Source organism: Giraffa tippelskirchi, chromosome 9 (assembly GCF_054371585.1).
Source record: "Giraffa tippelskirchi isolate mGirTip1 chromosome 9, T2T-mGirTip1v1.2.pri, whole genome shotgun sequence".
Taxonomy (NCBI): Eukaryota; Metazoa; Chordata; class Mammalia; order Artiodactyla; family Giraffidae; genus Giraffa; species Giraffa tippelskirchi.
In genome coordinates, this window is record NC_137283.1 from 73,829,303 (window position 1) to 73,855,663 (window position 26,361).

A 26,361-nucleotide genomic window follows, 5' to 3' on the forward strand; every position below is an offset into this window, starting at 1 on the left:
GCAGAGAAGGCTCTTCTCCGGTTGCGGTCCTACTTAAACAGACGCTCACTTCCCGTCCCCCACTGCCTCAGTGAAGGTGCTGCACTGTGCTTTATGGAAACAGCTCACGGCCTCCTCAAAGGTGAAATGGACAAACATTTATTGACCCTTTGTAACAAATAAGGCAGTGCTGTTTGAAAAAAAACACAAAACATAGTTCTGTTGAAAATGCACTTTTCTCCTGTTATCCTCAGTTTGTGTCATGATGGAGACATGATGGCAAGCTTTCCAGGACATTCAGTCTTCAGTCACAGTGCTCTGGGATTACTGGTTTGCTGAAATATGAAATATGAATATAAAAACACCTGACTCACCCAATTATTGCCTAGAATAGTTAGCTGGGTGGAGGCTCCCCGAGTTAATAACTAAACCCAACCCTCAAATCTGTTGGCAAAGGGCATGTTTAAGCTTAATGACTCTGTATCCACCCAGAGAGATAAAGGAGGCTTTGATATCCTTCTCAGTAGGCTGGGGGAGGGGCATGAGTCAGTAGGTTCCTGGGAACTTAAGGTGTGGTCTGTACTGTGAGTATTTTGAAAGGTGAGTTAAAGTACTAGGCTAGTCCTTCAGAGACTGCCCCGCATCAAGCCTGAGGCAGCTGATGATTCAAGAATAGGACTTGAATAAGAGAAGATCTTGTGCAAGAGGAACATAGGGCAGAGCAAATAATCTCTGCATTATGACATGTGGGTCAGGAGTTACGCTGGCTCACACAGGATCCATGATCCCACTCCAGGACAAAACTGTAATTCAAAAGGAGGCATGCTCCTCATTATTCATTGCAGCACTATTTGCAGTTTCCAAGACATGGAGGCAACCCAAATGTTCACTGACAGAGGAATGGATAAAAAGGATGTGGTGTATATATGTATATACACACATACCAATATATGGAATATATACTGTTCCCTTGTATTTATATATAATGGAATATTATTCAGCCATAGGAAAGAATGAAATAATGCCATTTGCAGCACCATGGGAGCGTAGAGATTGTCATACTAAGTAAAGTAAGTCAGAAAAATAAAAACAAATATCATATAATAATGGCTATATGGGGAATCTAAACTATGACACAAGTGAACTTATCTACAAACAGAAGCAGGCTCATAGACATAGAGAAGAGACTTGCGGTTGCCCAGAGCAAGGGGGATGGGAGAGAGATGGATTGAGCATTTGGGAATAGCAGATGCAAACTATTATACATACGATGGATAAACAAGGTCCTACTGTATAGCACAGAGAACTATATTCAACATCCTGTGAAAAACCATAAAAAAGAACATGAAAAGAATGTGTGTATATATATATATATATATATACACACATATATGTATAATGGAATCACTTTGCTGTACAGCAGAAATTAATACAACATTGTAAATAGACTATTTTAGTTCAATAAAATAAAATAAAAAGAGCTATACAGGTTTAGAAAAAGAAAACTTCCACAGCTTAAAAAATTTCCTATCTCATCGTACTGTTGAATGACCTAAGGTATGTGAAGTGTCTAGCCCAGTGTCTGGCTGGCATATAGTGTCACCCAATCTGTTTCTTCCCTTCATCTATGATTTTTGCTTTTTATTTTATTTTTTTAAGAGTAAGAGTACTTAAAGATGGTATCTCTAAAAGTCTTATGTAAGTTCATATTTCTAAGGTATTACTTAGTATCTAAAGCTTAGCTCTCTCATTGGTTTCACTGTGAACAATAATGAAACATGACAGCAAATTTAGTCATCTTTATCAAATTTCTGCCATATGGTTCAGAAATTATTTAGGGAAACATTTTGGAGTAAAGACTCTTAGGTCACTTTGGTATCTTACCATGGTCTTGCCAAAAAAAAAAAAAAAAAGTAAAAACCCAACCCTGTACGTATAGCCAGAATATGAATTTTAAAACATCACTGGTAACTCCATGTCGTTACTCATTTTTGAACACTAAACTACCAGAGTGACATTTTAAATTTAGGGCCAATCTTTCTAGTTCTTTTCCTGAGAAAATAAATGATGCTTTGAGTTATTAGTAAACTAGAGAAACTTTTCAGCTGTTCCACAATAAATTATTCCACAGGCTAGAAAAAAAGTCATTTCACAAATCCTAGTATAAGTCACTGTATTATACAAGGTCCTGTTGTATATAGCAAGGGGACCTATACTCAATATTTTGTAATAACCTATAAGGGAAAAGAATCTGAAAAAGAATATATATGTATATTCATAACTGAATCACTTTGCTGTGTACCTGAAACTAATACAACAATGTAAATTAACTATATTTCTATTAAAAAAGCCACTGTATCCTGAATAGGATAACAAACACTCTAACACATAAAACCCAACATATATAAGGCATGGACAATATAAAATATTTGCATGCATCTTTTTCAACTCCACCTAGTCACCTATTTCATGTTTTCTTAATGTGTGTATGAAATAATTCTGTATATTTAAGACTTCATTAAACCTAAGTATATGAGGTAACTTCAAAATAATGTTTTTGTCTATAACATTTAATCATGTATCTCTCATTTAATGATACTTTACTAAAGTCCAGGTTTTCTTTTCTAGAATATGCTAATATTGCTATCTTCTAGAACAAAATACCAGTAAAAAAAAGAAAAAAGGATTTACTTGACTGAGTATTACAAAACGTTGAGAGGCTGGATTTTAGCTCTTTGAAGATTCGCTTTCCTATTGCACCTCTCCCCTCCCCCACAGCCTTCTGCTCCATGACATACCCTTTGGGGCAAGTTTCCCTTTAACAGATACAGCCTTGTTGTTGGGCCAGTCTGGCTACAGACGGGATGTAACTTGTAGGAAGGAGAAACCCAGTGTCCCAGAAAGACTGAGGCGGCCAGAGGTGGGGCCAGCCTGCCTCTTCCCTTTGCTTTGCTAGAAAGTGAGTGTGTTCTGGGAGAAGGGGCCCTCTGCCACCCAGGAGCGGGGGGGGGGGGGGGGGGGGGGGAGCTGTGGCCCAGTCTCTCTGTAAGGAAATGGGGAGAATTCAGGACGCAGTGCAACTCCAGGGCAGGACGTGCTTCCAAAGGAGGAAAGAAGAGCCAGAAAGGGTGGTTTGAAGACTTCAGATAGTTTGGCAACTTTTTACCTAGGGCCTGTGAGTGTGTGTGTGCGTATAGGAAGGAAGTAGCATTGCAAAACATCCCCACGTACCACTGACCAGCCTCCCTGTCTTTGAAAAACAACAATAAAAAACAAACTACTTTGAATCCTTTCATAACAGGAAATAACATACTGGAAACTGGAGAATTGTGATGTGAAAAAAATCTAAGAACTTAGAACAATAGAGGCTAAATAATTTATTAAAATGGTTTGTATAATAGAAGTTGAGAATAATAGAACGGGAGCACCAAGTTTAGTTGACAAGGCATCAAATAAGGTAGTGGAAGTAGCTGAGAGCCACACATTTGCCCATTTTCAAACATATCCAAGGATTGTCAGCGCTCTCATCTCCAAGTATCATTGCAACCTAAATTGTCTTCGCATTGCAACTTTCGTAAATTCAAATAATAGCAGTAAGGAACTGACAAAGGATCAGGTTTGTCATAGGTTTTATAGGTTGTATAGGTTTCAGAAAAACGAGTGTTGATTTCCCTTTAGTAGGAAAATCTAGTAAACAAAAATGGGTTCTCGTAGAATAAAAAAGACATGTTTCATTTTACACTGTAGTCAAATCAGAGGGAGTTTCTCTCTCTATGATGAGTAGGGGTGATGCGTATGTGATGAATTATTAGAGACCACTGGTATTTCGTGATATGATATCCACTTAGAACATGATTCTGAAAATTGTTTATACCCACATCTAATGCAGATGATCCCAGCTAGAGGCCTTCCAGAAGTCATCATACGCCACACAGGCAAACACCACGACGCTAAGGAGTAAGGGTCTTCCCCCACCACTCCTAGCTGATTTATTGTCTTCTCAGTCTAGCTCTTTTCCGGACCTGTGTTGCTTCTGCTAGACACAGAACACCTCTGCTTTCTTATCATGAACTCAGCCACGTGAACCTTCACTGTCTTTCATTTGACCTGACTTGTTTTCAGATAAAGAGTCAAAGAAGGGAGGAAATGAAGAGAAGAGACCTAAAGGGGTGCTCCAGTTTTGGGGTTCTCCCTGGTAGAGAGCCCTCTGCTGCTTCCAGAGCTGATAGATGTGGGTCTGAAACTGGTGCCCAGAGGCAGCTCTTCATATACTCATTGTTGAGAGTTTGTTTATTTTGCAGAAGTTGCCTTGTAAGTTTGTTTATAAAATGCACCTCTTACTTGCATTCATCCACTTGTTATGACTAATCTTTAGTCTCATTTTTTGTTTTTGGCCTCACTTTGATTCATTGTACTTCAACAAATTGTTGAAGTGACCCATTTATTTAACATATTTTTTTGTACACCCATTTTTTTAAACTTTTTTTTTTTGTATAGACAACCAAATCCTTGAAAAGAGGTAAAGTAATGATTCTTTGATTAGAGAGTTCTACTGTCACTCTTATGCCCTAATGTTGTTTTGTGAATGATGTTTAAAGTATTTAATAAATTGTGTCTTTGATATGATCCTTGAAATGATTTCCTAGTTATACTCCAGTTTACAACAAACTACTGAATGCTGAAAGTGAACAGAAATGCATTTATCTGTATAAACAACTTGAAATAGTTATATCTAAGATGTCTTTTTTATGCTGTGTAGTGAGCTTTCTGGGAGTTTTAAACCATTCAGCTGGAGGATAAAAAATCCTCCAGACGTTTATACTAAGTATGAAAACTCAGGTATGAGACTGATGGTTCTATGACTAAGCCTTGTACTTTATATAGCGTGTTATACAATCAGTTTTCGAATCTTTTAGAGTAACTAAGAGGATATTAAAACAATAATCATTCCTTTTCCAATAACTCGCTTACACGTTAATCAGCATATTCAAGCTTCCTTCTCATTAGTTTTAAAAAATTCTAGGAAATACTTTCCATTGTATGTTATGAGTGATTTTATTAAAGGATTAAAATCCTTTCAATAGACAATAGGGAGGTGAAGCTGGATACAGGTATTTTGTATCCTAAGCCAACTCTCCAGTCCCAGGTAAATCTTGAAAAGGACTCAATTTAGTTATTTGATACTTTGTTTTATGGTAAAAGTAGCCATGTAATAAATTTTGCATGCCACATCTTACCTCAAATTCTTCATCCTGGCTCTTGTTTCTACATTCAGAACACTGGAAAAATTGCTGAGAAAAATCTCTGGCCAAAAATTTTTTTTCTTGCAATACTATAGTTCATACTTTTCATTGCATGTCTGCTGAGTCCTTGATGAGACTTTGTTCTTTCCCCTTTGAGAAGGGACCCCTCCGGCCCCCCTCCTATCATTAGCTGACCCTAAACTCCACTCCTGCACTGACTTCCTGTATGTGGCCACACATGGCCTTGCTCTTATTTTATAGACAAAACTGAAGCACCAGATGGAAACTCTCTTCAGCTTTACCAGCGACAGTCTACACACTTCACTTACCCGCTCCCACACATATCCTCTGGGTTTTCTTTCTCATGGAGAGGTGTCGTTCTTTGGATGGAGGTTAACCATTTATCTGTGTTCCCGATCACAGGCTCTCCAAAGCCCTGGCGCTGTGCCGCATCACTGTCTGCCTCATCTTTGTTCTCCACTGGTCCCTCATCACAGCCCTGAGCCCTCTGCCCAGCCCCCAAGTGAGGATGTCCTGCAGTTCAGTACTCACCCTTTCCTCCTCTCCTGGGTGCCTCACAAACGAGATCTCACCCACGTCCCTGGCTTCACGTGCTCACTGAAGATGCCTGTGTCTGTCTCTAGCCCTGACTGCTCTCCCAAGAGTAGGGGACAGCTCTACTCATCTGTCCAAAGATGCCTCCATCATAAAATGTTCAAAATGAATCCATAATTGGGGACACTTTTATAATCTTATCTTCTGTATTCTCCTTGGTAATGAATGGGGCTATGAATGTCCAGGCTTGAAGCCTAGAAGCTTGAAGCCTTGTCTCTTCCCTCTCTCTGACTCTCCCCTTTCAGAAAATTACCAAGTTCTGCTTGATTTAATAATAATTAATTGTGCTTAATATGGGCTGGGCATTTTTCTAAGAGGATTAAATGTATCATCTCAATCTTCATCATTACTGTATACTGCGGGTGGCTATTACTGTCACCATTTTATTTATTTATTTTTAAAGTACCATTTTATTTACTTATTTTTAAAGCACGTATTTATGTGGCTGCATAAGGTCTCAGTTGTGGCACGCAGGATCTTGTGTTGCGGCGCGAGGGCTTCTTTCTAGTTGCGGCCCTTGGGCTCAGCTGTCTTGCAGTGTGTGTGATCTTTCCTCCACTAGGGATCAGACTGTGTCCCCTGCATTGGAAGGTGGATTCTTAGCCACTGGACCACCAGAGAACTCTGCCACCAACATTTTAAAGGTAAGAAAGCTGAGGCACAGAGAGGCAAAACAATGTCAGGAGACAGGGTAATAAAGGGTAGGGCTGGGGTCTAATTACACAGCCGGCTTTCAGGCTTTCAACAACCACACTCTGCTGCCTTCCAACCTGCTGCAGCTGCTGCTTAGTCATTTCAGTCGTGTCTGACACTTTGCGACCCTGTAGACTGCAGCCTGCCAGGATCCTCTGACCATGAGATTCTCTAGGCAAGAATACTAGAGTGGGTTGTCATGCCCTCCTCCAGGGGATTTTCCTGACCCAGGGATCAAACCCAGGTCTCCTGCACTGCATGCAGATTCTTTACCACTGAGCCACCAGGGAAGTCCGCCTTTCAGCTTGTCAGGACCCTAAATATCCTGAATTCATTTCCTCCTATTCTTTCTTCTTCTTTATTAATTAATTTATTTTTTATTGAAGGATAATTGCTTTACAGAGTTTTGCTGTTTTCTGTCAAACTTCAACATGAATCAGCCATAGGAATACATATATCCCCTCCCTTTTGAACCTCCCTCCCTTCTCCCTCCCCATCCCACCCCTCTAGGTTGATACAGAGCCCCTGTTTGAGTTTCCTGAGCCATACAGCAAATTCCCATTGGCTATCTATTTTACATATGGTAATGTAAGTGTCCATGTTTCTCTTTCCATACATCTCACCCTCTCCTTCCCTCTCCCCATGTCCATAAGTCTATTCTCTATGTCTGTTTCTCCATTGCTGCCCTGTAAATATATTCTTCAGTACCATTTTTTTAGATTCCATATATATGTGTTAGAATACAGTATTTCTCTTTTTCTGATTCACTTTACTCTGTATAATAGGTTCTAGGTTCATCCAGCTCATTAGAACTGATTCAGATGTGTTCCGTTTTACGGCTGAGTAATATTCTATCATGTATATGTACCAAAACTTCTTTATCCATTCGTCTGTCAACGGACATCTGGGCTGCTTCCATGTTCTAACTATTGTAAATAGTGCTGCAATGAACATTGGGATATAGGAGTCTCTTTCGATTTTGGTTTCCTCAGGGTTTACGCCTAGGACTGGGATTCCTGGGTCAAACGGTGGTTTTATTCCTGGTTTTTTAAGGAATCTCCATACCCTCTTCCATGGTGGCTGTATCAGTTTACATCCCCACCAACAGTGTAAGAGCGTTCCCTTTTCTCCACACCCCCTCCAGCATCTATTGTTTGTAGACTATTTGATGAGGGCCATCCTGACCGGTGTGAGGTGACATCTCATTGTAATTTTGATTTGCATTTCTCTAATAATGAGGGATGTTGAGCATCTTTTCATGTGTTTGTTAGCCATCTGTATGTCTTCTTTCGAGAAATGTCTGCTTAGGTTTTTTTCCCACTTTCTGATTGGGTTGTTTGTTTTTCTGGTATTGAGTTGTATGAGCTGCTTCCATATTTTGGAAATTAATCCTTGGTCAGTTGTTTAATTTGCTATTATTTTCTCCCATTCTGAGCGTTGTCTTTTCACCTTGTTTATAGTTTCCTTTGCTGTGCAAAAGCTTTTCAGTTTAATCAGGTCCCACTTGTTTACTTTTGTTTTTATTTCTATTAGTCTAGGAGGTGGGTCATAGAGGATCTTATTTGATCTATTTTGTTGAGTGTTTTGCCTATGTTTTCCTCTAAGAGTTTTATAGTTTCTGGTCTTTCGTTTAGGTCTTTAATCCATTTTGAGTTTATCTTTGTGTATGGTGTTAGGAATTATTCTAATTTCATTCTTTTACATATAGCTGTCCAATTTTCCCAGCACCATTTATTGAAGAGGCTGTCTATTACTGCCTCTGTTACTGCCCCATTGTATGTTCTTGACTCCTTTGTCAAAAATAAGGTACCCATAGGTGCATGGGTTTATTTCTGGGCTTTCTGTCTTGTTCTATTGGTCTATATTTCTGTTTTTGTGCCAGTACCATACTGTTTTGATGACTGTAGCTTTGTAGTATTATCTGAAATCAGGAAGGTTAATTCCTCCAGCTCCATTCTGCTTTCTCAATACTGCTTTGGTTATTTGGGGTCTTTTGTGTTTCTATATGAATTGTGAATTTTTTTGTTCTAGTTCTGTGAAAAAATGCCATTGGTAATTTGATAGGGATCACATTAAATCTGTAGATTGTGTTTGGTAGTATAGTCATTTTCACAATATTGATTCTTCCTACGCAGGAAAATGGAATATCTCTCCATCTGTTTATATCATCTTTGATTTCTTTCATCAGTGTCTTATAATTTTCTGTGTACAATTCTTTTGTCTTCTTATGTAAGTTTATTCTTAGATATGTAGTTCTTTTTGTTGCAATGGTGAATGGGATTGATTCCTTAATTTCTCTTTCTGATTTTTCATTGTTAGCATATAGTAATGTAAGTGACTTTTGTGTATTGATTTTGTATCCTGCAACTTCTCTAAATTCACTGATTAGCTTGAGTAATTTTCTGATACTATCTTTAGGGTTTCCTATGTACAATATCATGTCATCTGCAAACAGTGAGAGCTTTACTTCTTCTTTTCCAAACTGGATTCCTTTTATTTCTTTTCTTTGATTGCAGTAGCTAGGACTTCCAGAACTATGTTGAATAATAGTGGGGAAAGAGGATACCCTTGTCTTGTTCCTGATCTTAGGGGGAATGCTTTCAGTTTTTCACCATTGAGGATAATGTTTGCTGTAGGCTTATCATATATGGCCTTTACTATGTTGAGGTAGGTTCCTTCTATGCCCATTTTTTGAAGAGTTTTAATCATAAATAGGTGCCGAATTTTGTCAAAGGGGTTTTCTGCTTCTATTGAGATGATCATATGGTTTTTATCTTTCAATTTGTTAATATGGTGTATCCCATTGATTGATTTGCATATATTGAAGAATCCTTGCAGTCCTGGAATAAACCCAACTTGATTATGGTAAAAGAGCTTTTTGATGTATTGCTGAATTCTGTTTGCTAGAATTTTGTTGAGGATTTTTGCATCTATGTTCATCAGTGATACTGGCCTGTAATTTTCTTTTTTTGTGCTGTCTTTGTCTTGTTTTGGTATCAGGGTGATAGTGGTCTCATAGAATGAGTTTGCAAGTGTTCTTCCTCTGCAATTTTTTGAAAGAGTTTTAGAAGGATAGGCATTAGCTCTTCTCTAAATGTTTGATAGTATTCTCCTGCGAAGCCATCTGGTCCTGGGCTTTTGTTTTATGGGAGATTTTTGATCACAGCTTCAATTTCAGTGCTTGTAATTGGGTTGTTTATAATTTCTATTTCTTCCTGTCTCAGTCCAGGAAGACTGAACTTTTCTAAGAATCTGTCCATTTCTTCCAGGTTATCTATTTTATTGCCATTTAATTGTTCATAATATTCTCTTATAATCCTTTGTATTTCTGCATTGTCTGTTGTAACCTCTCTGTTTTCATTTCTAATTTTGTTGATTTGATTCTTCTCTCTTTTTTTCTCGATGAGTCTGGGTAAAAGTTTGTCAATTTTGTTTATCCTCTCAAAGAACCAGCTTTTAGTTTTATTAATCTTTCCTATTGTTTCTTTTCATTTCTTTTTCATTTATTTCTGCTCAGATCTTTATGATTTCTTTCCTTCTGCCAATTTTGGTCTTTTTTTAATTCTTCTTTTTCCAGTTGTTTTAGGTGTAAAGTTAGGTTGTGTATTCGATGTTTTTCTTGTTTCTTGAGGTAGGATTGTATTGCTATAAACTTCCCTCTTAGGACTGCTTTTGCTGCATCCTGTACGTTTTGAGTTGCCGTGTTTTCATTGTCATTTGCTTCGAGAAGATTTTTGATTTCCCTTTTGATTTCTTCAGTAACCTGTTGGTTATTTAGAAACGTATTGTTTAGTCTCCATGTCTCTGTGTTTCTTACACTTTTTTTCTGCAGTTGATTTCTAGTCTCATAGCACTGTTGTCCAAGAAGATGCCTGATACCATTTCAGTTTTCTTAAATTTACTGAGGTTTGATTTGTGACCCAAGATGAGATCTCTCGCAGAGAATGGTCCATATCCATTTGAGAAGAAGGTGTATTCTTCTGCATTTGGATGGAATGTCCTGAAGATATCAATGAGATCCATCTCATCTAATGTATCATTTAAGACTTGTGTTTCCTTATGAATTTTCTGTTTTGATGATCTGTCAATTGGCATGAGTAGGGTGTTAAAGTCTCCTACTATTATTGTGTTACTGTCATTTTCTCCTTTTATGTCTGTTAATGTTTGTCTTATGTATTGAGGTGCTCCTATGTTGGGTGCAGAGATATTTACAATTGTTATGTCTTCCTCTTGGATCGATCCCTTGATCATTATGTAGTGTCCTTTCTTATTTCTTGTAATCTTCTTTATTTTAAGGTCTGTTTTGTCTGATTTGAGGATTGATACTCCAGTTTTCTTTTGCTTCCCATTTGCATGGAATATATTTTTCCATCCTCTCACTTTCAGTCTGTATGTGTCTTAGGTCTGAACTGGGTTTCTGCTGGACAGCATATACATGGGTCTTGTTTTTGTATACATTCAGCCAGTCTGTGTCTTTGGTTGGAGCATTTAATCCATTTACATTTAAAGTAATTATTGATATATAAGTTCCTATTGCCATTTTCTTAATTCTTTGGGATCAATTTTGTAGATCTTTTTTCTTCCCTTTTATTTCTTGACTGTATAAGTCCCTTTAACATTTGTTGTAAAGCTGCTTTGGTGGTGCTGAATTCTCTTAACTTTTGCTTGTCTGAAAAGCTTTTTATTTCTCCATCAATTCTGAATGAGATCCTTGCCAGGTACAGTAATCTTGTTTGTAGATTTTTCCCTTTCGGTACTTTAAATATATCCTGCCATTCCCTTCTGGCCTTCAGAGTTTCAGCTAAAAAATCAACTGTTAAACATATGGGGTTTCCGTTGTATGTTATTTGTTGCTTCTCCCTTGCTGCTTTTAACATTCTTTCTTTGCGTTTAGTCTTTGTTCATTTGATTAGTATGTGTTTTTGGAAGTTTCTCCTTGCGTTTATCCTGTATGGGACCCTTTGTGCCTCTTGGACTTGATTGACTATTTCCTTTTCCATGTTGGGGAAATTTTCATCTATAATTTCTTCAAAAACTTTCGCATACCCTTTCTTTTTCTCTTCTTCTTCAGGGACCCCCTATCATTCAAATATTGGTGCGTTTGATATGGTCCCAGAGGTCTCTGAGATTGTCTTCAGTTCTTTTCATTCTATTTGCTTTATTCTGGTCTTCAGAAGTTATTTCCACCATTTTATCTTCCAGCTCACTGATTCATTCTTCTGCTTCAGATATTCTGCTATTGATTCCTTCTAGAGTATTTTTAATTTCAATAATTGTGTTATTTCTGTATGTTTATTCTTTAATTCTTCTATGTCTTTGTTAATTGATTCTTGCATTTTCTCCATTTTGTTTTCAAGATTTTTGATCATCTTTACTATCATTATTCTGAATTCTTTTTCAGGTAGTTTGTGTGTTTCCTCTTCATTTATTTAGACTTCTGTGTTTCTAGTTTGTTCCTTCATTTGTGCAGTATTTCTCTGCCTTTTCATTATTATTATTTTTTTAAGTTATTGTGTTTGAGGTTTCCTTTTCCCAGGCTTCAAGGTTGAATTCTTTCTTCCTTTTGGTTTCTGCCCTCCTAAGGTTGGTCCAGTGGTTTGTGTTATCTTCTTATAGGGTGAGATTTGTGCTGAGTTTTTGTTTGCTTGTTTGTTTTTCCTCTGATGGGCAAGGCTGAGTGAGGTGGTAATCCTGTCTGCTGATCATTGGGTTTGTGTTTTTGTTTTGTTTGTTGTTTAGATGAGGCGTCCTGCACAGGGCGCTACTGGTGGTTGGGTGATGCTGGGTCATATATTCAAGTGGTTTCCTTTGTGTGAGTTCTCACTATTTGATAATCCCTAGGTTTATTTCTCAGTTAGTCTAGGGTCTTGGAGTCAGTGCTCCCACTCCATATGCTCAGGGCTTGATCTCTGGTCAGGAATGAAGATTTCACAAGTAGTTTGTTATGGCATTGCTGCTGCTGCTGCTCCTAAGTCGCTTCAGTCATGTCCAACTCTGTGTGACCCCATAGACGGCAGCCCAGCAGGCTCCGCCATCCCTGGGATTCTCCAGGCAAGAATACTGGAGTGGGTTGCCATTTCCTTCTCCAGTGCATGAAAGGGAAAAGTGGAAGTGAAGTCGCTCAGGCGTGTCCGACTCTTAGCGACCCCATGGACTACAGCCTACCAGGCTCCTCTGTCCATGGAATTCTCCAGGCAAGAATACTGGAGTAGGTAGCCATTTCCTTCTCCAAGGGATCTTTCCAACCTAGGGATTGAACCCAGCTCTCCTGCATTGCAAGCAGATTCCTTACCATCTGAACCACCAGGGATGCCCCAATATATTTTAACTATATTTTACAGCTAAAATATAGACCAAACAGTGCTCAGATTGACTGTGGTAACAGGGGCAGATGGGCTGGTAAAAATTTTTGATTGTCCCTCTGGGAAGGTGGAGTCTTTGTTTAATCAGAAGAATCTGAAGACATAAAGAAAATTGCTAGAGTGGGGGCAGGAGTGGAGAAAGTTGGGCTTACCCTTCCTGCCCTGAATAATTTCATATTCAGAAGAGTTCATTCCTGAGATCCATAAGCTCACTTTTCATCTCCTGTTCTCTTTTTATCTCTTGCTTGATCACCTGTTTTTCCGGCTTATTTTGTCAGGAAGGGCAACTTGGTTTTAATTTCTTTGAATATTAGGTGCACTATTTGTGTGAAATTGACCTATTTTGTAGGAAAGGCCCTGAAATTCTGTATTCTTCATTTGACTTTTGTTTGTTTCTTTCCTCTCTTTTTCTTCAGTATCTCTGCTTCTATCAGGGAGATGGATATTTCAGAAAGAATGAAGAATAAAAACAGGTGATAGCTTCTGAAATAAAAAAAATAGTGAAAGTCGCTCAGTAAGTTTTGAGAGAAAATTTTGTGTGCTCAGTCACTCAGTTGTGTCCAACTCTGCGACCTCATGGACTGCAGCACACCAGGCTACTTTGTCCTCTCTTCCAGAGTTTGGTCAAATTCCTGTCCATTGAGTCCATGATGAAATCTAATCATCTCACCCTCTTCTGCCCCCTTTTCCTTTTACCTTCAATCTTTCCCATCATCAGGGTCTTTTCCAATGAGTCAGCTCTTCACATCAGGTAGCCAGAGTATTAGAGCTTCAGCTTCAGCATCAGTCTTTCCAATGAATATTCAGCGTTGATATCCTTTAGGATGGACTGGTTTGATCTCCTTGCTGTCCAAGGGACTCTCAAGGGTCTTCTCCAACACCACAGTTCAAAAGCATCAATTCGTTGGCACTCAGCCTTCTTTATGATCCAACTCTCACATCCATACATGACTACTCGAAAGACCATAGTTTTGACTATATGAATCCTTATTGGCAAAGTGATGTCTCAGCTTTTCAACATGCTATCTAGGTTTGTCATAGCTTTCCTTCCAGGAAACAAGTGTCTTTTCATTTCATGGCTTCAGTCATCATCTGCAGTGATTTTGGAGCCCAAGAAAATAAAATCTGTCACTACTTCTACTTTTCCCCCTTCTATTTGCCATGAAGTGATGGGACCAGATGCCACAATCTTAGTTTTTTGAATATTGAGTTTCAAGCCGGCTTTTTCACTCTACTCTTTACCCTCATCAACCAAGGGCTGAATCTGGATGACCCAGCACATAGATTTCTCATGGAGTTTAAAAAAAGATACACCTTCAGCCAATAATGGGGAAAACCTTTATATCAGATAAGTAGAGGCCTGCTTTCCAACAGTAGAAGGAAGATATGATATAGGTAATGTCCAACAAAAAGGTTGCTTGTGTTCCAGCATAGAAAGGAGAGAGAAGTAAAGGAGGGAAGAGATTCTGGAAGCATGTGTCCCAGCTTTGCCCTAATTACATGAAAGGGTGAAGGGCTTTCACCTCAGTTTTCCGCTTAGGATTCTGAGAAGAGCTTACCTCAGACTCTCCTGTGGAAATCTGGGTACATCACAGTCACGTTTTTGGAGGCTCTTATGTTTTGTCTCCCTGTTGTCTTATGTGCCCCTTCAGAGGAAAACCCAGGGAAAGGATTTGGATAGAGGAGGATTTATTTGGGGCATGTTCCCAGGAAACACCAATAGGTTAGTGGAAAAGTTAAGTATAATGGAAGAAAGCCAATAAGGGCGCAGTGCTGGAATACCCCATGGTCCTTCTCCTGTGTATCTCCTTCACTCACCACACCAAACACTTCACCATGACACTTTTGATCACCACACGTGTGGGGTCCTTTCCGTGTGCCAAGCAATTCTTCATGACACCAGCTGAGTGTCTTACAATTTAACTGAACTCTGACCCCGTCTCCCGGAGGTGGTGTCAGATCCCCTAGGTTAAGGTCTCGGTCCCGCAAGACTGCCCCAGCCCTGCTCAGGTGCCAACTACAATGAGCAGATCCTCAGGGCACCCAGCACTTCTGTATGACTTGGTTGCCAATCAGGGTTCCCATGATGCCCTCCTCAGATTCCATTAATTCTAGAGCAGCTCACAGAGTGGAGGGAACCACATACAGTTACCAATTTGAAGGATGTTTTAAAGGATACAGGTGAGCAGCCAGATGAAGAGCTACCTGGGAGGGTCCTGAGCACAGGAGCTCCTGTCCTGGTGGAGGTGGGCTGCCTTGCACTGACCCCCGCTCCAGAGTGGAAGTGTTCACCAACCTGCAAGCCTCTAGACCTGCCAATATTGGGATTTTTATGGAGGCTTCATCATGTAGGCCTGACCCATCATTAACTCCATTTTCAGTCCTTCTCCCTTCTCAAGATAATGTAGGGGTAGGGCTAAAATTCCAAGCCTCTAACCATGGCTTGTTCTTTCTTATGACGAGCTCCACCTAGGAAGCAGCTAGGGGGTCACTCAGGGTTGCCTCATTGGAACAAAAGACCCTCCCACCACCCAAGAAATTACCAGGGTCTCAGGAGCCCTACATCACGAACCAGAGTCAAGGACCAAATATTCGAGCAAGCGATGTTCCCTGTGCTCTCATCACTTAGGAAATTACAAGGTTCTCGGGATCTCTGTGCCAGAAACCAGAGGCAAAGACCAATATACAGGTTTTCTATTATCTCACAGTTGTGCTGTCAAACAAGTTACCACATGGGCAACTGGCATCTAACCTTGCTGGGGAGGCTGGGGAGTTCATTGGAACACGGATCTCAGGTGACCCACACCTCGGCAAAGAGGCTGAGGTCTTTATCTCCCAGACAGTCATTGGTGCTGCTCCCAAAGGACCTTAATTGTCCGGTGTTTCCAGCCTGTCGTGTGCCTGTGAGTAGCCACTGGTGTCCAGAGAACGTCTTCAGCCCCAAAGCCAAGTTGGCCAATGGAGTCAGGCTGGCATCCATGGGAGTGGCAAGCGTTGTCTGGACACTGAATGTATCTTGTACAACTGGTGTTTCACTTCCAGGTGTAAGGATGCTGACTCCATGTGGCTTCTGGTGGCAAGGCTCTGTGACACCTAGACTGAGGCAGAGAGGGTCCCAGCAGAGACTGGGGGACCCTCAGCCAGGAGGGCCAAGGGGAGGCTGCCTGAACCAGAAGACAGAGGCAGGAACTTCAAGGCCGTTGGGCTCACAGCACAGTGCAGTTATGCAGAAACAGACACAGCCTCTTTATTTCTGTCTATAACAAGTCTTATCTGAAGCCTCTAGTTTCTGATTGGTAGGAATAACAGTCCCATGGTAAGCCTATTCCATTAAAAATCTACTCTGGTCCTAGAAGCTAAACAGTGTGTTCAGGTGAAGTTTCAATCCGTTGAAGATATGCTCAAGCTGCCAGGCCCTTCTGTTCCCATTTCTGCCACTTGTGACACCTCCACAAGTGCCATCAGGTTCCTGGAGAGAGGGATGGAACTTCCTCGGCCTCTCGTGGTGGAGGAGTCAGGGTGCTCAGATGTGACATCCCCTGTGTGTCATACTTTATATGTCATGTATGGTTTTTCCAGTGGTCATGTATGGATGTGAGAGTTGGACCATGGAGAAAGCTGAGTGCCAAAGAATTGATGCTTTTGAACTGTGGTGTTGGAGGAGATTCTTGAGAGTCCCTTGGACTGCAAGGAGATCCAACTAGTCCATCCTAAAGGAGATCAGTCCTGGGTGTTCATTGGAAGGACTGAGGTTGAAGCTGAAGCTCCAATACTTTGGCCACCTCATGTGAAGAGGTGACTCACTGGAAAAGACCCTGATGCTGGGAAGGATTGGGGGCAGGAGGAGAAGGGGATGACAGAGGATGAGATGGTTGGATGGCATCACCGACTCGATGGACATGAGTTTGGGTAAACTCCGGGAGTTGGTGATGGACAGAGAGGCCTGGCATGCTGCAGTCCATGGGATCACAGAGAGTCGGACACGGCTGAGGGACTGAACTGAACTGAAGGTTTGGCTAAGGTTTATTTTATTTACCATCATCCCAGTTTTAGAGTCAATCTTTACATTTTACACTAGTTGTCGGCTCACCGTGTCACCCCTCTTCTTTGATAACAAAGCTCTTGTCTACCACATAAGCGGTCCTGTGACCCCATCAGAGGGCCTCGCCCACTGGTCACAGGGATTATCAATCTCAGGAATGAGCTTGGACCCCAGGCTGGCCTAGTCCAGCTCTCATTTGGCTTGTTCAGTCTGGAGCTGAGACGTTGGAAGGAAGTGAATCTGGAATTACAGACGACAGTGTCCCTTCCTTGGTGGAGAATCTGCTCTGAGAGAATGAGGCAGGTATCACTGGGAGGCAGAAATGAGAGCGAGAGGGACAGTCTTGATGGAATTAAAATTCCTGCTTCCGGTCACACCCGAAGCCAACTCTACCTTTGGCCTTTCTGTAGCGTGATTATGTGAGCCTGACAAGTCGCTTTTCAGAGTTTGCTTCTAATACTTGTAAGCAAGAGAATCTGCAAAGGAAAGTTACTACTGCTGTATAATTTGTAATTGAGTAAGTGGGAGTGAAAAGCAAATTCAGCCATTTAAGAATGTAACTGTGTACAACCACTTGGAGAAAACAATTTGACATTATCTGCTTGAGTTAAAGATATGTGTACCAATGATCTAGGATTTCCACTGCTAGAGATTCATTCATGAGAAACTTGCGCATGAAAAGGCATGTCTAAGAATGTTAACAGCATCATTTTTGGTAACAGAATAAAACCCTCAAACTGGAAACAACTCAGATACCTTTTCCATGAAAGTAAGAATCAATACTTTATGATATATATTCAGAAAACTGAATATAGAACACTGAAAATGAATGAAGTACAGACACACTTGTTGACATGGCAAATGTGAAAAAAGAAACGCTGAATAAGTAAACTTTACTAAAGAATGCTGCTACATGATTTCATATATTTAATGCTTAAAACCTCTGGAGCAGGAACTGGCAACCCATTCCAGTATTGTTGCCTGGAGAATTTCATGGACAGAGAAGCCTGGAGAGCTACAGTCCATGGGGGTAGCAAACAGTCAGACATGACTGAGCGACTAACACACACACAATACTTAAAACATGTCAAGCTAAGCAATATGTGTAATTATATGTACCACATACACATGGTAAAATTGCAGAGAAAAGCATGGAGTGATAGTCATGAAATTCAAAATAGTGTTTGCCTCTTATGGAGGAGAAAGGGAACAGAGATTTTGATCTATTTCCTAAGTTGTGTGGTAGGTACAAGGGTGTGTATTTTGTTATTATTTTTTAAAATGTACATATAAATTGTACTCTCTTGTTCATAATGATATACTTCATTAAAGTAAATCCAAGTAATTATTTTTGAAGTACTATGTTAATAAGTTAGGTCCATTTTCAGATATTAAATCACAGGAAATTAAAAAACATGTTAAGAATTCAGTTTTGTGGAACCAGTTGTCATCAACTCTGATACCAAATTGTTTCTAAGTTTCTAAATATTCTGCAACTTAAAACAGCACACATGGGCACACCATACAAAGCTGTCTTATCTAGATGTATTAACAGTATGAATCAATTCAAACAATGAAATGATAAGCCATTGACTATAACCTCATCATCTGACATCTTCAAGTTTTAGTTTAGTTCCTGGCTAATCACACCTGCTGCTGCTACTGCTGCTAAGTCACTTCAGTCGTGTCCGACTCTGTGCGACCCCATAGACAGCAGCCCACCAGGCTCCACCGTCCCTGGGATTCTCCAGGCAAGAACACTGGAGTGGGTTGCCATTTCCTTCTCCAATGCATGAAAGTGAAAAGTGAAAATGAAGTCTCTCAGTCATGTCCGACTCCTAGCGACCCCATGGACTGCAGCCTACCAGGCTCCTCCGTTCACGGGATTTTCCAGGCAAGAGTACTGGAGTGGGCCACTGGAGTGGGCTTCCCTTGTGGCTCAGCTGGTAAAGAATCTGCCTGCAATGTGGGAGACCTGGGTTCGATCCCTGGGTTGGGAAGATCCCCTGGAGAACGGAAAGGCTACCCACTCCAGAATTCTGGCTGGAGAATTCCATGGTTTGTATAGTCCATGGGGTCAAAGAGTTGGACACGACTGAGCAATCACACCTAAAACAAAATAAATTCAAGAATTTTTTTTTAAGTTGCAAAATGACAGCCTTTGCCCTTGTAAAGCTCAGAAAATTACTCACCTTCCCCTTTAGGACATATATTTTTTCTCCATGTTTGGTTGGGAATCATGGAAACTACAGCTAAAAACATTGGTGGATCAAGCAAACATGACTATTCTTAAGATGATTTTTAATATAGTCAGCACTAAACGTGTAAGTCATATGGAATCAGATGGGCACTATATTTAGTGTTGAATGAATCCTGGCAACCCCCGATCAAATGCCTTCCAATTAAACATCATAAGACCTCTGCAGTGTGAGTCCTCCAGGCTGGTACACAGACAAATATTTACACTAACCGGAGGCACAGCTGGACTCTAATTTTAGCAATTCATGCAGAGATGCAACCCAGCATCTATACTGGGAACCTGTATTACCTCCCTCAGGCTTTTGAAATCCTCTACAAATTTTTATTGCGAAATATTAGTATAACATATAATCATAGAAACACATACAACACAAAAAGAGACAAGTGTTTTAAAGGGGACACAGATGTAACCACCTCCCAGGTCAAGAAGTAGAACACAGCCAGCATCCCAGAAGTCCCCCGAGTGCCGTTCTTCACGGTGGCCCCACCCCCACCCCTTTTAGCCAGAACCAATATCCCGCTTTTTTTTTTTTTTTTTTTTTTGCTAATTCCTTGCTTTGTTTTCTAGCTCTGCCCCCCTGACTATGCATCGCCAAACAACATGGTTTAACTGTGGCTGCCTTTGCTCAGCATTACCTGTTTTATTTGACATTATATTACAAGAGCTCCATTCATGTTATTTTATATTGTTGCTTTGTCGATTGATCATATCCAACTCTTTGTGACCCCCTGGACTGCAGCACGCCAGACTTCCCTGCCCTTCACTATCTCCCAGAGTTTGCTCAAACTTTTGTCCACTGAGTCAGTGGTGCCATCCAACCATCTCATCCTCTGTCATCCCTTCCTCCTCCTGCCCTCAATCTTTCCCAGCATCAGGGTCTTTCCAATGAGTCGTTGGCTCTTCCCATCATGTGGCCAAAGTATTGGAGCATCAGCTTCAGCATCAGTCCTTCCAATGAAATTCAGAGTTGATTTCCTTTAGGATGGACTGGTTTGATCTCCTTGCTGTCCAAGGGACTCTCAAGAGTCTTCTCCACACCACAGCTGGAAAGCATCAATTCTTCAGCACTCAGCCTTCTTTAGGTGCTCTCTTAAAACTTATAAATCTTTCTGACATCCTCTATCTGCCCTGGTTTTTAATCTGTACAGCACTCTAGTGATGGGAAGGATCAATAATTTTACTTAGATGTGTTTGTAATTAGAATCTCCCTGACCTGCCCACCACATAATCATATTTTTTAAAATTGTAACATTTTTTGAGTATCTACAGTGTGCCAGGACTACATGAAACAGAGCGCAAATAATATTAGTATATTCTTGATAATTCCTAACAGTGTGTAGGTTTAGCATATTGTTTTTACAGATAGCCTGGAAAATCCCATGGATGAAGAAGCCTGGTGGGCTACAGTCCATGGGGTCACTAAGAGTCGGACACGACTGAGCGACTTCACTTTTTACTGATAAAGTGAAATTCAGAAAGATAAGTAAGTTCAGGCCTTTCTGAGATTTAGTTATCAGGAACACAAATTTTGTTTTTATTTTTTATAAAGTAAAGGGTTTTTTTTAATATAAAACTAAAGGTTCTTTACTGTATAGGTTATTACAAAATATTGAGTAGAGTTCCCTGTGGTATACAGTAGGTCCTTGTTTATCTGTTTTATATAGTGGTATGTATATGTTAATCCCAAACTCCTGACATATCCCTCTCCCCTTTCCTGTCTGGTAACCATAATTTTGTTTTCTATGTCTGTTAGTTTGTTTCTGACTTGTAAATAAGTGCGTTAGTGTCATTGTTTAGATTCCATGTAAGAGTGATAGCATATGGTATCTGTCTTTCTCTGTCTGACAGTATGATTATCTCGGGGTCCATCCATGTGGCTGCAGACGGCATTATTTCATTTTTTTTTAATGGCTGAGTAATACTGATCCACGTCAGAGAGTGAAATGAGAGCATTCTGTAACATCAGACACAAAAATTAACTAAAAATGGAGTTTTGATTTTTATTTTTTACAATTGTACTCATGTTAAGTGAATCACGAGGGAAGTTGCCATTTCAGAGTGATCTCTGCCTGTCTCTCCAAGATCCTGGCACTTGGTTTTAATGTTCCTCGGTGCTGGCATCCTTTGTCCTCCCCTTAAGGTGACAGCTTTTCTGCTGCTTTTGGCACAGAGGTAGCTTCCTTCTTGTCTGTGGCAGCTGCAGGGAACTGGGAGTGTCCCTCCAGGAAGCACTAGAGAGGCAACCGCTCCTGCCTTAGGGACCTGGCAGGGGAGCAGCCCAGACAGGCACGGTGTTGGGATGAGGAGGCCAGAGCTGAGAGTGAGGCTCCATCGCTTCTGCTTGGCCGTCATTAGTCGTGATCCAGGTATACGACCTTGGGAAAGCCCTTTAACCTCCCTGGGGCTCAGGTCCATCGCGAAGAGGTCAGCCAGGAAGTTTCACCCTGAGCTCAAGGATCACCCTGAGTTCTTGTGTTAAATGCAGATCTGGGGGTCTCATGAGAACCTTCCAGCTTGGGAACCCATCTGTTGAACAAGCTCTCCATGTGATTCTGCGGCTCACCTTGAACTGGAGCCAACAAACTAAGGGATCACCTGATTCTGCTCTGATTTTAAAGCTCTGGGATAGAACTTTATAGAATAAGTTTTGGTACCTTATTATCTTGCATTAGAGCCAAGCGCCTACTTATTTCAAAGACCTCCATTTGCTTTTGTTAATAAAAATAAACACAGAGCCATTAAAATTTGAGACGCTAAATAAATCCTGGCTCTCAGTGAATGACAATAATACATGCAGGTATTAGTCATCAAAACAGCTTGGGACTGTTTGGTATTCATAAACTGGACAAAAAATGACTGCTCCAGTGAAACTGCACCCATATCATTAAGAACTATTAAACAGCATAGCATCTCTGGAGGACACGGTGGCCTCAATATGATTGACAGTGAGGAGGACACAGAGTGCCGTGAAGTCATAGGAGGAAACAAAGCAGCTTAGACTCTCAAACCAACTGTAAAGTCAGCTTATTTAATTATAAACACGCTAAACATATCACTCAGCAGATTGGAGACAGGCTGCTGACTTATTTTTCACTTGGATATTGCATTTCTTACATATTTTTAAAATTTTGCATGACAGTTTAAGATGAAAATTTCCTTATACTTTTAAATATTTTCTGGGGGTTATTCCTTATATTCTGTGGAACTGGAGTCACCCGATTAACTGCTTTCAATTTCGGGGGGGATTCTCTTTATCACTGGAAATAACCAACCTGAGATTTTGTAAGAGGCCTGCCATTTCCCACCCCCTGTGCTCTGTAGGGGGCTTCCCTGGAGACTCAGATGGCAAAGAATCTGCCTGCAATGCAGGAGACCTGGGTTCAGTCCCTGGCTTGGGAAGATCTGCTGGAGGAGGGCACAGCAACCCACTCCAGTGTTCTTGCCTGGAGAATCCCCATGGACAGGGAGGCCTGGCAGGTTATAGTCCATGAGGTGGCAAAGAACCGGACGTGACTGAGCAATTAAGCACAGCACAGCCTGCTCTGCAGTGATTCTCAAATCCATACAGGAGGCAAGTGGTGCATCCATCCATGAGAAGACTCACAAGCTAGGGGTTCTCAAGCAGCAGGCTAGCCCCCAAGGGAAGTGATAACAGAATCTCCAGGAGCTTGGGTAATTTCAAAAAGCTGCCCAGGTATTTTCCTCTAGTGCTTGAATTGCAGTGCTCGGATCAAAACCTGCCAACTACCAATTGTTCACATATTCAGCAGAAAGCTGGAAATGTTGAATCCAGGAGTTGCTATTTTACTAAAAAACAAGACATTACTATTTGAAGTAAATGGGAAACTTCAATATCAATAGCGAATGATTGCTTTCAAAAGTGTATAGTTACTGATCACTGTACTCATAGAGACAATGTTAGTTATTTACTTAATCATTTTACCCTTCTCCTCTTTTTAAATTTTTATTTATTTATTTTTTTACTTTTTGCCCATGTAGCTTGTGGGATCTAAGTTCCCCAACCAGGCATTGAACCCATGACCCCTGCAGTGGAAGCATGGAGTCTTAACCACTGGACTGCCAGCAGAGTCCCTACCCTTCTCTTCTTCCTAGCCCACCAGTAAGGTAAAATAGACAACATTTTTCAGTAATTATTCTCACTTTCTCTTCTTCCTCCTTTCTCATAGAAGATTTGAAAATTAACTTGGCTTTGAAGGACAGGTGAGGTTGATTACTTGAGAGGGGGCAGATGGGCAGGTGGTAAACGAGTCAGCTTAGTGGATTGTGAGAAGCCCCTCTCAGCTGAAGCAGGTGGGAGGTGGTTATAGGATGAAAGGATGAGGGTGATCTAGCCTGTCAAGTGTCAGATGGCAGGCTGAAGGGGGGATAAGAATGAGTGAGAAGTCACTGAGCTTGTGTGTGTGTGTGCAGAGAGGTATTTCTATTACTTATTTATTTTTATTGAGATACAAGTGACATGTAACATTATATTAGTTTCAGGTGTATGACATCATGATTTGATACTTGTATATATGGTGACATGATTATGCAATAAGTCACGTTAACATCATCAACTCACATAGTTACGAATTTGGGGGGGGCGGGGGGGAGTAGGTGGGTGGGTGAGTGGGAGAGAGAGATGAGAACTTTTAAGATCTCCTCTCCCACTGGAGTTTTCAAATGGACAATCCCATGAGGTAACTGGCATTCTAGAAGATTAATCTGGCGTTCTATTCATTTAACTGTCTCCTCACACAACCAAATTCTAATTTATATTCTAATTTATCAACTTGTATGATTTTGTTTGTCTTCCACAGCAAATCCCAAGGCTGCAGCTCTGCCCGCGTGGCTCTCCTGAACCACAGAGCTATGTTTCCATTTTCTAGATGTCTCCACTTGGATGATTCATAAACATTTCAAAATCAACATGTTCAAAACTGAACTCAGTATATCCTCCTCCAAAGCCTGCTTGCCCATTTCCCTTCTCTGTCTGAGTTAGTGATCTTGCTGTCTAACTGTTTGGCTAAGCTGAATCTATCCAAGCTTCTCCATTAATATTCATGCACAGTGCATTTTGAGTCATCTTGTTGATTCCATTTCCCTCTGGACCCATCGCCCCTGCCTTTGTTCGGGTCCATGTTGCTTCCCATTGGAGACTCTTCTTCACGCATCCCAGTACTCCAGTCCAGTCCATCCTTCACATCATCACTTTGGAGACATTTTCTAAAACAAAGCTATATTCCATTGTATTCCAAGTCTGCTTACATATAGCGTCCACCCTCCCTGTCTTAGGAGAGAATCCAAGCTTCTCATTAAGGCATTCAGGGAATAATCTGACCACAAACAACTTTTCAAACATATCTCAACATTGCTCAAATGCCCAGTCTCTGTTTCATGGATGCTGGACAACTATGTGAACAAAAACCTTCCTTTCCTGCCCGTGTGGTTTTTCATATTTCATTCCTACAGCTTTCCTCCTGAATTCTTCAGCTAACAAACTCCTATTCTCTCATCAAAGTCCAACTCGAATCACCCCACCACCTTTGCCAACCTTTCAGGGTGGCATTGCCATGGATTTAGAGTCTCCTCCTCAGTTTAGCAAGACATATTGACATTTTCTAAGCATTCAGATTCAAGAGGATTGATTCACATCAGTTAGACTCATGGCATTCATGCAAGTATGACTTTTTAAAAATTTATATTTAATTGAAGGATACTCACTTTGAAATATTGTGTTTTGTTTCTGCCATGCATCAACATGAATCAGACATAGGTATAATATGTCCCTTCATTTGAACCATTTTATTAATTTACTATGAAAAGCATAGCTATCAAGTGAATTGTAACCTTCATGATGTAGCATGGGAACTAACGTGTAATGTTCATGTAACTAGCATGGGAACTCACTGCTCCCAGGAGGCCACGTGGCTATCAGGTTGTTAGTCAAGACACTGAATGAGGATAAGAAGATTAACGTGGTGATCCCAGTGGCAGCTGCCACCAAACCCAGAGAACTTGATGCATCCCTCTGTGTTATAAGGATATTTGTGCCCTGCAACAGGCTGAATGTGAAAACAGCCAACATTCTGCCTATTTGAGCTAAGTCTAGAGACAGACCAGAAGAGCCATTGCGCCCTTTTCTGGACTGCACAGACACCATGTCCCCTTTGCCCCTTGTCCTTTCTCCACGTCCGGGAACATTGGATATTTTAGCTGGAATTATGATAGAGTCATGTGGTCTCATTGTCATAGATCTTCCTGTCTTACCCCCTGCCCCACCCTCCAGCCCCAGGAACTTCCAGGAACGCTTCCTTGGGTTCATACACAAGCCTTGGACATCCCTGTGTGCCAGAGTCTGCTGTGGCCTTCAGACCTTGAAGCTTCCAAAGAGGAGCAGGTCTGCTTTGGAATCCTGCGGCTCGGGCCCTGATGAATCGCGCTTCTCCTACCTGGTGACTCTAACCACCATCCTTTTCTGCCTGAAGTACAGCGTCTTCAAGGTCTCCCTTAGTCCAGGCGCGTCCTCCCAGACTCGACTCTCCATAAAGCCGCCAGAGTAACTGTTCAAAGTCACGTCCAATCCCGTCACTACTTCCCTTGAAACTTCCACTGGCTTCTCACCTCGCTCAGAGAAAGACGTCTGTCCTTCTCTGCCTGGATGACTCTGCTCTAGCTCCAGGCCTCCTTGCTCTCTGGACACACTGGGCACACCCTCACCTCAGACATTCATAGCTGATGTTCCCTCTCCTGGTATTTCTCCTCCCCTGATACCCTCCTGGCCCTCCCCATCCCTGTATTTGAAACAGCAGCCCCCTTTATCTCCCTTTCCTGCTCTGTTGTTCTTCATCACACTTGCACCATTGAATCCATTATACAGTAGTTTATTTGCCTACCGTGTGTATCTTGCCGCCGGATGATAAACTCTGAGGGCTGAGGTTGCGTCTCTTTGGTTCTCTGCTGCATCCCCGTGGGGCTGGGACAGTGCAGGGTCTGCTGTGTCATAGGTGCTCCGTGAGTGCTTCTTGAGGAAATAAATCCAAAAGCCTTGCCTTCAATTGTAAGGCAGGTATTAGTCTTCATGTCTCTCTTTTTTTTTAGGAGAAAAAAACCTTCCTAAGGCAGGAGAGATAGTGTTTCTCTTTGGTTGTTGTATATACATGCATATAT

The 26,361-nt window shown here is 41.1% G+C and overlaps 1 long non-coding RNA gene across 1 annotated transcript; it reads left to right on the forward strand.

Annotated features, from left to right (window-relative positions):
- Nucleotides 1-26,071, forward strand: LOC145521177 (uncharacterized). Its single transcript, XR_014065202.1, has 4 exons — nt 1-121; nt 6,400-6,481; nt 23,194-23,319; nt 24,012-26,071. It is a non-coding gene; the product is annotated as an uncharacterized LOC145521177 (long non-coding RNA).
- The last annotated feature ends 290 nt before the right edge of the window (nt 26,072-26,361 follow it).